The following is a 13666-nucleotide window of genomic DNA, read 5'->3' on the forward strand; positions in this document are numbered from 1 at the left end:
ATTCCAAGGCAATTTGAGTTGCTAGCAGTCCAAATAACTATAGCAAATGCTCCTCTCACTGTTATTGGCTGTTATAGGCCTCCATCGGCCATCATGGATGCAACTACTAGCCTTACTGAATTGTTGTCTACGTTTTCTTCTGAAATCATATTATTGGGTGATTTAAATTGGGACTGGCTGAGTGATAAATCTTCACAGTTTTAGCAGGTTTGTGATTCTTTGAACTTAACTCAGCTTATTGATAGTCCCACTAGAATAAATCCTGCCAAACCCAATAACGACACCCTTATAGATGTCATTCTAACAAATGCAGCTCATAAGTATGTGTCTGTTGGTGTTTTTCCTAATGATATCAGCGACCATTGCACCATTGCATGCGTTAGGAGCACTAAGTTGCCCAAAGCCAAGGGCCTTATTGTGCTCAGGCGCTGCTTCAAACACTTCTCTGAGCAGGCTTTCCTACACGATCCGGCGGAGGTTAAATGGCACTTCATAGCGTTAATTCCATCTGTCGATGTTGCCGTCCAATTTGTTATTGATCACTTTTTATCGATTATTAATAGACATGCCCCCCTTAGAAAATTCAGAGTTAAGAATAGGAACACTCCATGGTTTACTAGAGAACTATCGGATCTAATTCATGATCGAAATAAGCAATGGTCCTTAGCTAGAAAGTCTAACACTAGTGATGACTGGCTTCTTTTTCGTGTCCTCAGAAATAAATGTTCAGCCCTTATTAAAAAAGCTAAAGCTGATTACTATCTGAGCTTAACCACTGATTGTTTTAATGACCATTCTAAGTTCTGGAAAACAATTAAATCACTTCAGAACAAGAAGGTTTCTAGTGTCCCAAAAAAACTGAAGGTCAGTGATTCTTTTATTTCAGATTCAGATGGTATGGCTAATGCTTTCAATGCTCACTTCAAAAAGGCTGGTCACATTTTTGATGACCAAAGTCATGACTCTCTAAATGGTCGTACTCACAGCCCTAGTCAAGAGATGAACTCCCCTGTTTTTGATTTAGCTTATTTATCGGTCTCTGAAGTCTTACAGGGTTTGCAATCAATTGATCCTTTTTAAAAATTGCAGCTCAGATTATAGCACAACCAGTAACTGATATTTGTAATCTCTCCCTGTCCACTCACACACTGCCAGCTGTGTGGAAGCAAGCTCTGGTATCGCCCCTCTTGAAAGCTGGTGATCCCACAGAGTTAAATAACTATCGTCCTATCTCAAATCTGTCTGTGTTATCAAAGATTCTTGAGTCCCTAGTTTCTACTCAGCTAAAACTTTTTTTAAATTCACATAACATCCTTAACCCTATGCAATCTGGATTCAGATCAAAGCACAGTACTGTGACTGCCGGTCTGAAAGTCTTAGACGATATTAAGGCTGCTTTGGATAACAAATCTGTATGTGTTGCATTGTTTATTGACCTAGCCAAAGCATTTGACACTGTAGATCACCACATTATGTCTAATGTTATGTTGATGTCTCGTTTCAGTCATAATGCCATTTGCTGGTTTCAGAGTTATCTAACCGACCGTACTCAATGCGTCAGGTTGGGTAGTACTGTCTCTGACCCTGTCACCTTGAAGAAGGGAGTTCCACAGGGCTCTATTTTGGGGCCTTTGCTCTTTTTATTATATGTAAACAATATTTGTAATCAGATGCAATTTTCTACCTATCATAGGTATGCTGATGACACTATTGTATACTCATACTGTATGCTCCTTCTCTGGATATGGCCGTTTCCAATTTAAAATCTGACTTTATCACGCTGCAGCATGCACTTCTTGATTCCAAACTGCTTTTGAACAGTAGGAAAACCAAAGCAATGTTTTTTGCTCCCAAGTCAGCGTCCTCTTGCCTCTCCATTGACACCCTTGATAGCGTCTCTGTTGAGTTTGTCGATACCTACAAATCAGGGTTTCCGTTAGCCGGTAATTACCGGTTTTTAGCTGGTAAAATTTATAAAAAACCGGTAAATTCAAAACCTGACGGTCAAAATGTCTGGTAATAATTAGGGAGGCTCCGATCGATCGGCCGCCGGTCATTATCGGCCGATATTCACTCTTAATAGTTTGATCGGTGCTCTCTATAAAGGCCGATCAGGAGAGCTGGATCTGATCCATATGGACATGAACGCGAGTGAAGTGTAACCGGACGCGAGAGAGAGATCAGATCAGCTGCTGAGTCTGACCGAGACACGCAGCTCTGCATGAGCACCTGAAGCCCCGCCCTCTGTTTAGCGGGCTGCATGAGAAACTGACGTGCTGTCAGGAGAGAGAGGGGAAAAGAGAGGATCCGTTTCTCCCGTGTTATTATTCAAAGTTGATGTAAACTTCTGAATAATGTACGTTATCTACTACAAGTAGTTTGTTTGAATGTAATAATTATGTTGTTTGTTGTTTGTGGAATCATTTATTGAAAAATGAATCTGAATTTTTCGATCTGTTACGATTATAAACTGAAGCAATATAAAAATGAGACCCGTGAACTGAGTTTTAAACTGAAGCATATCTGCTCATAGTCCGGTAATTACCTGCTAACGGAAACTCTGCTACACAACTCTTATTATTATTATTGAAATATGACCGGTAAATTTCAAATTAATCCGGTAAAATAGATTCTGCCCGGACATTTGACCGGCGAGAAAAAATCCTAGCGGAAACCCTGCTACAAATATCTTGGCTTTTGGTTGGACAGTAATCTCAACTTCAAACACCATATTGAAGTTCTAACTAAGAAATTAAAATTCACTCTTGGCTTCCTGTACAGACTTAAATGTTGTTTTTCAACTTCATCCCGTAAAAGGTTGGTCTCTGGCTTATTCCTGTCCCAGCTGGACTACGGTGATACCATTTATAGATTTGCCTGTCCCACTGTTTTGGCCAAACTTGACCCACTCTCCCATGCTGCACTGCGTTATATATCAAATGCACCCTATAGGACTCACCATTGCAAACTGTATAGCCTAACTGGATGGTCCTCACTTACTATGCGTAGGATGCAGCATTGGTTTTTATTAATGTATAAAGCCATTTTAGGAAAGCTTCCACTGTATATATGTGCCAGATTTGCTCCAGTTTGTGACTCTTACAACCTCAGATCCAGCGCCTGGATACGGTTCCAGGTTCCTGCTGGAGGAAAAGGAGTATTTTTTATTATGGTCCTTGGTCTTGGAATGACCTTCAATCACGCCTCAAACTGAGGGCACTTGTCTCAATAGCATGTTTTAGATTGAAGTTGTCTGAAGTCCTTACCACTAGCTGCTCTTGCAGTAATAAGTAGTACCTTTCTTACTGTCCTAATGTGCAAAATGTTGTGACTGCTTTTTTGTCTTTTGTTTTCTTAGTTATGTTCTCTGTATTTTATATGTTTGTGTTATGTGTTATGTGTAACGTTGCTGCCTTCTTGGCCAGGTCAGCATTGCAAATGAGATTCTATCTCAATGCTTTTATCTGGTTAAATAAAGGTTAAATAAAAAAAATTTAAAATAAAAAGATAACTAATGGAATTATTCTTCGCACAATGTAGTTGTATGCAAATATGAAAACATTTACAAGTGTATTAATGAACTGAATTTTATAAATTATAATTTGTAGACATATTTTATTTAAATAAAAATGTGTTCTATAGTTGTTATATATGAATGTTTATATCTGCTTAAAACTGCAATATAGTGTGTTATAAACCATTTATGAAATGAATATTAGCTCATGAATGGTAAATACTGTGTTGCCATTTATGAAATTGTTATATTACTTACATTTTTCCTGATCCTGCTTGGCTGAAGTCACTGAGATTGAGCCGGAGTTTGAATTATTGAACCATTGATGACCGACCATTTTACCTGAAGAGAGTGTTAGAGGAGCAGAGGAGCAGAGAAACAAGAACCCTCCTAAAGTCATGGATGGATTACATAGCATTTTAACTAAGTCATTGCAGAGTAGATAGATATTGATAATTGTTTTAAAGTTAGGTTGGGATCCCAGCAGGTGTGAGTGATAACTGCCCTGCTGGTTGTAAATCTGGTTGTAAATCCCCCCTCAGACAAACAGTGTGTATTCTGTGCAGACATTGAAAACACACCAAATACAAAAACATATTTGAACTTCTTCTTAACTTTGGCGGTAAAAGTGTTTCTGTGGTTTTCCTGTTATCATCATCAAAGAGTTTATAGTTTATAGTGTATATATACACGGACAATTCAGACAGTTTGAGAGGAAATGTGCTGATTTATATGCGTATTCTTTTTTTTAATTTGAACTCCACTTACATTTTTCAAGGGCTTTTTACTCATTGTGTCTAAATGTTTTACTTCTTAATCAACTATGACTTTAAAATACATTGGACATGTACATATTGTAATAATAATCCTATATAATAGAATGTATTGTGTAAAGCCTCATTATATAACATAGTAAGTAAGTAGAATTAGGCACGTGTCCTAGATTTGTTATTTTATAGAACTTTATGTCCACTTAACTGCTCTACATTCATGTACAAACTATAATATTTAACAGGGATCGCTACATGCATACATATTTGTAGTTTTCCATCTTAGAAAATAGGATGCATTGTCACAGATTTAAGGTGTTAAACACAAGAATAGGGTTACCATTCAAACTAACAGATATTGCCATAAAACGTCCCCATTCCATTACTTTTTTTAGATGTTCCTTTACTGCTATGTTCAAATATGCAGGCTTTATCCAAAGCTTACTGTTGCTTGATTTAAAAGAAATCTAAAGAAAGACACAACTTGACAACATTTGATGTGTATTGTGGATGTTTTCTCATCACTGATAGAGAACATTGCCCAAACTCTTAACATTCACTCTACAAGATTACAAAATAAATCTTCTCCTTCAATACAATGATGCAAACCATGCTTTTTCTTATAATATAGTACTGTGATTTTGCCACTCTTACTTAAATTGGCAAACTCAATACCCTTTACTGAGCATAGCACTCTGATATACACCTTTTTGCAGTTATAGGCTAACTGTAACAATATGTTTTCATTGTCATAAGGTATTGCTTTCATACTTAAACATACTTGAATACTTAAAAAAACACATACTTTCTCCACTAATGCATTTCCCACATGAAACATTCTGCTGCTTGTGACTCACCTCAGTTTGTTGATGCCTTGTCTCAGTCTGATGTGTCCTGGTTGATTCTCATCTCATTGAAGTAGCAGGAATCACTACGTTCACTATAGCTCCTCACCCCCACCCCCCCCCCCCCCCTATCTTTCACCTACAATGGTCAGTGAAAGGCCCCACTGTGTCTCATTGTGTGGCTTTTAAGCAACACATAGTTTCTTACATGTGTGTCCTTGAGGTGTTTTGATAAATGTATAAATCAAGTTCTAAAAAAATTAAATGTTAATACATGACTCATTTCCATAGTAAATCATTTTATTTTACCTAATGTCAACCAGTAGGTGGCAATATATCTTGTTGCAGTTTTTAAAGTGACTCTTCACATATTCTTTTGCCTTTTTCGTTCACAGGGTTTTGACCTCTTGATTGCAATGAAGTGACATCTTAATCTTAGCATACCATAATACTTGATACCTCCATAATTAGCCACAAGTTGGGATAAGAAATGCTAAATGTCAGTTCATATCTAAAATCTTAGTTTTTATGTGCACTTAAGAATGATTTGACCTTTTTTTGTCTTTTCAGATCCCTCAAAGTGATTCAAGTACAGCAAGGAGGAGGCAGTGGCTCAGTGGGTAGTGTGCTGGACTTCGAATCAGCGGGTAGCAAGTTTGAGTCCCACTGCAGTCAGCATCTCGTTGTGTCCCTGGGCAAGACACTTCACCCCAAATTGCTCCTGTGGGGATTGTCCACGGTATTGAATGTATTTAAGTCGCTTTGAATAAAAGCGACTAAAAAAGTACATGTAATGTAAAAGAAACCAATGCAGTGGGGTCATATAAAGACAACTTTTTCATTTTGAACGCCTAGAAGGTTTCAGACAAGAGAATGTTTTTAACATATCCTGTGTGTCACTTTCCTGTTTCATGATAATGTCCATAAGCCTGCTCCGTACAGACATTGTTTTTCCGGTTTGGTGTGGACCTTATCACCAACATCAGTGATGAGCCTCACTAATGCTCTTGTGCCTTTCCTGACAGAATCTGGGGGGGGGGGGGGGGGGGGTTGGAGACTGAAACCGGAAGAACATTAACGCCCATGGGTTTGGAGTGAGATGTTCAAATATCACAAATGGATGTAACATTGAGGTGCCTAGTACTTGTGGCCTTAGTGAATGCATATCTGAGGAACCTCATTGGAAAGATATTTATCTTGCAAAAAATAATCAAGCACTGGGTGTATTTGATCTCTTCAAAAACCACATTCCAAAAATGTGGAAATTGTATTAGATTTGATATTGTGATTTGTGATACAGTTAAATGCCAAACATGCAGGTCATCTAGTAACAACAGGGGGTGTGAGATAAGAGAGACAATGCTCTTTCTCTGCTGGGAGAATCATCCCTTCAGAGACCTGCTCTAAACCAACACGATGCCACTGAAATGGGTGAGAAAGGAAACGCAGACCATCATGTTTTAACAGCCGCGGTCTCCTCTCTATTTAACAATACATAGTAGAACGTTTGCATTTCAAAGCTAAACAGCAATGTCTCTTACCAGAAACCTCATGGTTACTCACGATCAGTGTTGTGCTAGTTACTGAAAACCAGTAACTAGTTACCATTACTAGTTACTTCATTTCAAAAGTAACTCAGTTACTTTACTGATTACTTACACCAAAAAGTAATGCGTTACTGTGAAAAGTAACGTTTTAGTTACTTAAAAAAGGGCTCCCATTATATTAATGCCCTTATAGCCTTCATCTCAGTACTGTTATTGCATTGGAGAATAATACAATCTGTTGATCAACTTGACATGCATTATATGCAATCTGGATAGCATCGATATTAGCTGGCTTTACATTTTTGTATATTCTTTCTCCAGGTAGTTTGAAAAAGATTTCCGTCCCATATGCCGTGTGCCGCCCGGACATGCTATCATGCTAACTAGCTCCCTGAAAGCGGGTGACTCCACTGTAGCAATAGCCTGCATGTGTTCTACAACATACCGTGCAATGGCTTTATCCACTTTCCCCTGGCTAGCAGTCCCTTGGTTAAAATCCAGCCGCTGTTGCTTAGGTGCAGGTGGAGGTGGAGTGGCGTCGGCTGAGTCTCTGTGGTCTTAGCTACTAGCTTCGTCCCAGCATGTTGTTTTTGCAGATGTTTTAAGAGATTTGAATGACTGGTTTGGGCAGTACATAGGCTCTTTGACCCGCCAGGACACAACTTACATTTAACTAAAACGTTCTTTTCTTTGTGCTCGACAAAAGTGAAATAGTGAGAATATCTCCAGGTGGAGAAACTAGACTTGAGCTCCGCCGCCGCCATGACAGTCTTGTTAGTAAACAACACAAACACGCCCACAGCCCGTCTCCGCATGTGACACAGGAAGTATTTAAGTACATTTACTCAAGTACTGTACTTAAGTACAGTTCTCACCTCTGTTCACCTGGCTGTTGACTATATAAAAAAACTAACGCAGTAACGGAGTAACGCACCATGTAGTAACGGTAACTGAGTTACTGAATTTAAAAAGTAATGCGTTAGAGTACTAGTTACTGCCAAAAATAACGGCGTTACAGTAACGCGTTACTTGTAACGCGTTAGTCCCAACACTGCTCACGATAATCTCAAAGCTAGAATTTAGCCAAGAATGACTCAATTAATGTTCCTATGCAAAACTGAGAGTGGTGTTTTTCTCCACAACAGGTCAGGATTTCTGGAAAAACATATGCTGTTGTGTTTTTGTAAGTATGGCGCTTGGAGCAACACCCGCTAAGTGCCATCTAGTTTCATTATGTTTAAGACAAGGTAGACATTTCAATGGTCAATATCTCCAACACAAAGTCATCTTCATTAATAAATAGCAAGACAACAGAAGAGGAAAATATATGTTTATATGAGTTTGTGGTGAACTGTTCATTTAACAATGATATAAATCCTTGGAGTCATCAAATATATGAGGATCAGTGCATTTACCCTTTATGAGAGATGATGTGTTTAAAACATGTTTTATTGGAAATCCTGCTAGGCTGACTAGAAAGTGGAGGGCTTGACTGTGGCGTGGTGTTGGGTGGTGTAGGTGTGAAGAAGGAAACTGTGGTGATGCAAATTACCTGTGTGTGTGTGTGTGTGTGTGTGTGTGTGTGTGTGTGTCACCATTAGTTCCAGTGCATACAGAGGACAGGCCTCGCTGGTGTAAGTGAGACTCTGTGCTACTTCTTCCCCCGTCTTCTAATCTTCAGCATCTTTTACATCCTATCAAGAAGCATCAACATCACAGGGGCTTTGCACTAGATTACAGAACATGCATCCAGTTTATCTACCCTCTAAGAAAAAGGAGTTGCTCATGAGTTGCTGGTACTGCGGTCACAATCTGTAAATCAAGCTGTCCCTCACCGAAAAGCCCACACTGTACTACTGGGAACCAAAGCAGATAAAAAACACTTTTCTTAGAAATGTCAAAGATGCCACAGTGTTTTGTTTGTGTGTGCACTTTAATGATCCATGTGGGCAGTTTATTTTTTCTCTTGAACGCTTGAATATTTCTGATTGCGGTACCAAATCAGGCTGACACATTTTGTGAAATGTATTTTGATCTTCATTGATTCTTGAGATAATATACAGTATATCCTAGAATATACACAGAAATGTAGTATTTTTGAAAAATAGATTAATAAAAACAATAATAGAATGTAGGCTTTGTTAAAAACTCTGCAAGGTGATTCAGATGGAATACAGTACAGCAAGTATTACACCTGTCTGTATGTGGTTAAAGGTGTGATTCACAGTTCTTAAGCGTGTGAAATCTTAAGGATTCAGCTTACAGTCATTTTTAACAATAGTTTATTCTCAGCTTTGTATTTACACTTTGTGTCTCCTTCAAAATAATAGAAATGACTCAGTATTGGTTTTATGCAGGGTTATGTGCCAGACTATTTCTTGACAGGGGGTGTGACTTACTGGATACTGCCACACATAACCTATATTTCGGACTTTGTACAAATTAAATAAGCAAGATATAATGCATAAATATAAATTAGTGAGCTTTAGAGGCGCTGATAGGTACGTTTTGTGATCTTCGAAATACGGCAAGACTGTTGTATCAATCTTCAATCTTGGGGGCTGGATTTATGGTGCATGAATTAATCCTGCAAGTGTTTTGTGTTCAATGTAAACGTACAGAAGACAGCCTCAAAGAGCAACAACCCTTTTTTTCAGAGTCATGGTGCAAGGTCTATGTCTCGAGTTACATGTTGCATGCACTGCATATCATGTGTCAAGGAATGTATATCTTCCCTTACTACTTTGATTATCAGTTCTGTCACGATCTGTCTTTATGGTGTTTTGTCTTGTCTATATCTGTTTTTGGTTTTCTGTCTGCGTTGTGTTTTGTCTTGTTTAGATCTGTCTGTGGTTCTATTTCGTATATGGCTTCGCCCCAAGGCTATTGCTATTGGGTTTACCCTTCTGCGCCCCCGCGCGGGACTGAAAACACTTGTAGTCCACGCCCACCCGCTAGGTGGGCCCCACCCTCGGGCCACCTTCCGGTATAAATAGGGAGGTTGCCCGGTGATCTGCTCCCTCTTTTCTTCAGCAACCAGCAGTTTACTGAAGCACGAGAAAGCAACAGCATGAGCAATAAAGAGTGTGTCCATATGTGCCCTTCGTGCAATACAGGCTACATTACGAGCTATGATTTGCATCCGATATGCGCAGCCTGTCTGGGGCCAGAGCACGCGGACGCGGCTCTCAGCCAGCAGGTCGCATGTCCTCACTGTGTGCGTCTTCCTTCATCCGACAGGAAGCAAAGGGCGGACGCCCTAGCTGCTGCGGGTGAGGAAGACGTCTGGGGTGGGCAGGTTCCCATCCAGGACAGCCTGTTTATGGAGGCGGGTGGGGGGCAGGAGTCGGACGACTCTTTCCCCGCCTCCCTCCAGGGCGGGGGAGACGGGGTCGGAGCGAGAGTCAGAGGTGGCGGTCCCCTTCTCCGTGGCCACGGCGCTACCGGCATTGGGAGGCATCATGCTGGAGCTGCCGGAAATAATAGAGAGACAGGCAGAGGTCACAGAGCCAGTCAGGAAGGTCTTACTGGACGCTCCGATCAGCTCGGACGGGCTGTTCGGGCCCCAGTTCCTGACCATGGTTTAATTCCATGAAGGCGGCTTCGGAGCAGGCGGAGGACATCCGCCAGCACGTCGGCTGGCTCCAGCCAGCGGTGAAGCAGCAGCGACACCAGCGGCAGCAGCAGCAGCCAACCCGGCCACAGCGGCAGACGGACAGACACCAGCAGCAACAGCAGCCGAGGCGTCAGAATCGTCCGTCAGTGGTGGCTGGGGCACCGACCCGCACCTCCAGGGCACCGTCCCGCACCGACGGGCCCCCACCAGAGAGGGGGGGTAAGAGGGGAGTGAGGTACTCCCGTTCGGCGGCTACTCCACGAGAGTCGCCGAAAAAACAAAACCGACCTTGACGGTTTGAGGGGGAGTGTGATCGAAATAAAAGTTGTTTATTTCCTAACACGTGGTCTGAGTCATCAGTTACAAATGTGTGTCACATATCCCCCACCCTGGGAGCTGCCTATGACCTGTCGGTTAATAGCCAGCCGGGTTCGGTACAAAGGCCTGCGCTATTTAATCTATCGATTAATAAGCTGCGGAGCACAATAATTACACCAACTGCCTACAATCTGATGATTAGTAGGCGGCATGGTTCGCGACAGATTTCTGATGGTTATGACTCTTCGGTTATTAAACCACAGACCTCGCGGTATTCTTCTGTCCGAGATACGCCACCTATACACGGTCATAATAAGCCCATGAGAGCAGTGTTAACGCCTCATGTGGATATTACTGCACACACCTCCATCCATCCTCTGAGCGTGTACACGTCTCATGATGCGAGGCGGAGTGATACGCAGCGTGTGGAGGCCTCCGCACAGCCCTTTCGCTCTAGGCCCACGGGCAGCGGCGGCGAGGGCTTTGGAGTGGCTCGTCGTCATGACAACCACAACACATCTCGAACAGGCGCGCCCGCTGTCAGAGTGTTTCTCGGCGTGGCAGCGCCTGTGTCTGATGGACGGATGGATGCACAGGCTGATCAGCAGAGGGTACACCCTGCAGTTTGCCTCCACCCCCCCACAGTTCAACGGGATACAGGTGACATGCCTAACATCCCGAGAACAGTGTCTTGCGCTCCAAGCAGAGCTACGGGAACTCCTTTTGAAAGAGGCTACTTCCAGGGTTCCCCAGGAGGAAGAAAATCAGGGGTGTTACTCCCGCTATTTTCTTATCCCGAAAAAGACAGGGGGAATGAGACTCATCCTCGACCTGTCAGCTTTCAACGAGGCAATAATGAAGAGGCCTTTTCACATGCTGACGGTCAAAAAGGGGCTAGAGTGTGTTCACCAGGGAGATTGGTTCACCTCTATAGACCTGAAAGTCTTACTTCCATGTGCCCATCATTCCGAAACACAGGAAATTTCCGCCTCCTCATAAATCGGAGGAAGAAGCCACATCTCATCTCATCTGCCCGGTGCGCGCGCTGTCCTGCTATGTGACGCGCACGGCGGCATGGCGCCGTTCTCAGCGCCTGTTTGTGCATTACAGAGAGCGCTCGATCGGGCAACCTCTGTCTGCACAACGGCTGTCACGCTGGCTGTGTGAGGCGGTCTCACAGGCGTATGTCTCATCTGGGGTGGATCCCCCGGAGAATATCAAAGCGCACTCCACCAGAGGAATTTCCTCCTCCACGGCGTTGAGCGGAGGAATGTCAGTGGAAGATATTTGCACGGCTGCATCTTGGTCTTCCCCCTGTTCATGTATTCAATGTTATTTGGTGTCCTGTCAGAGTGAGTAACGTCAGGGAGCCAGCTGAGCGCCTCTCTCCTGCCTCTCGGCACACAGAGAGCGGCCTTTTCCCCTCGTAGGAGAGGGATGTTCCCCTTCTTCTAATACACTTCGTACGAAGTGTCTGATTAGAGTGAGTAACGTCAGGGATCCAGCTGAGCGCTCTCCTACCTGGCTGGCGCGGAGAGAGCAGCTGTTCCCCCTCTATGATCGCAGGGCAAGGTGGGACCTTCGTCTCTACTTCTCACAGCGGCCGGTATGTATTGTTCCCAGCCTTCACCCCGCCAGGAAAACAGGTATGTTTGCTATGTTCCAGGGACAGGGAGGTGCCATTACGCATGGCACAACAGGCAGGGGGTGTTATTGAGCTGGTGTGTCTGTGCTTCTAGTGCTGGACGGACCCAGTGGGGCGCAGACTACATCATGCTTCGCCCTTAACCCAATAGCGATAGCCTTAGAGGGCGAAGCCATATACGAAATAGAACTGAGGTTACCTAACTGTAACCCAGCCTCTATGAGTATTGGCGCAGCCCTCTAAGCGCCGGGCCCCACTGGCTCTACGAATAGCTGAAGAAAAGTTATATTGTATGGGAGCAGATCACCGGGCAACCTCCCTATTTATACCGGAAGGTGGCCCGAGGGTGGGGCCCACATAGCGGGTGGGCGTGGACTACAAGTGTTTTCAGTACTGCGCGGGGGCGCAGAGGGATAACCCAATAGCAATAGCCTTAGAGGGCTGCGCCAATACTCATAGAAGCTGGGTTACAGTTAGGTAACCTCAGTTCCCTGTCGTTAGTTTCCCTGGTGTGTCTGATTACCCGATTGTGTTCACCTGTGGCCCCTGTGTTTTCTCCTCCCTCCTCACCTGTGTCTTGTTTGTGTGATTAGTCTTGTGTGTATTTCAGTTCTGGTTTTTCTGTCTGTCTTTGTCGGTTCGTCTTGTGTCATGACTAGTTCGTCGGTGAGTGTTCTGTTTTGTCTTTGTATATCACCTAGCCTTGAAATAAAGGAATTTTCACTTTATTCTGCATTTGTGTCCTACCTGCTTCACACACCGTAACATTACGAACCGACCATTATGGACCCAGCAGGAGTCGAGAGTCCCCTCTCGATCTCCCTCTCGAGTTCCCTCTCGAGTCTCCTCTGGAGTTCCCTCTGGAGTCTCCTTTCAAGACACCCCTCCAGTTCCCTCTCGAGTCCCCTCTCGAGTCCACTCTCGAGTTCCCTTTCAATTCATCTCTCGAATCTCCTCTCGAGTCCCCTCTCGAGTCTCCTTTCAAGACACCCCTCCAGTTCCCTCTCGAGTCCCCTCTCGAGTTCCCTTTCAATTCATCTCTCGAATCTCCTCTCGAGTTACCTCTCGAGTCTCTTCTCAAGTTCCTTCTCGAGTCCCCTCTCGATTCTCCTCTCAAGTTCCCTCTCGAGTCACCTCTCGAGTTCTCTCTCGAGTTCCCTCTCAAGCCCTCTCTCTCTCTCTCTCGAGTTCCCACTCAAGTCCCTACTCAAGTACCATTGGAGGTTCCGCTGGGGGTCCTGCCAACCCTTTGTCCTGTCCCGTTGGAGGTCCCGCTGTCTACTCTTCTGCCGGGGGTCCTGCCAGCTCCTTGTCCTGTCTCGTTGGAGGTCCCGCCGACTACTCTCCTGCCGGGGGTCCTGCCAACCCTGTGTCCTGTCTCGTTGGAGGCCCCGCCGACTACTCTCCTGCC

This window comes from Pseudochaenichthys georgianus, chromosome 19 (assembly GCF_902827115.2).
Source record: "Pseudochaenichthys georgianus chromosome 19, fPseGeo1.2, whole genome shotgun sequence".
Classification (NCBI taxonomy): Eukaryota; Metazoa; Chordata; class Actinopteri; order Perciformes; family Channichthyidae; genus Pseudochaenichthys; species Pseudochaenichthys georgianus.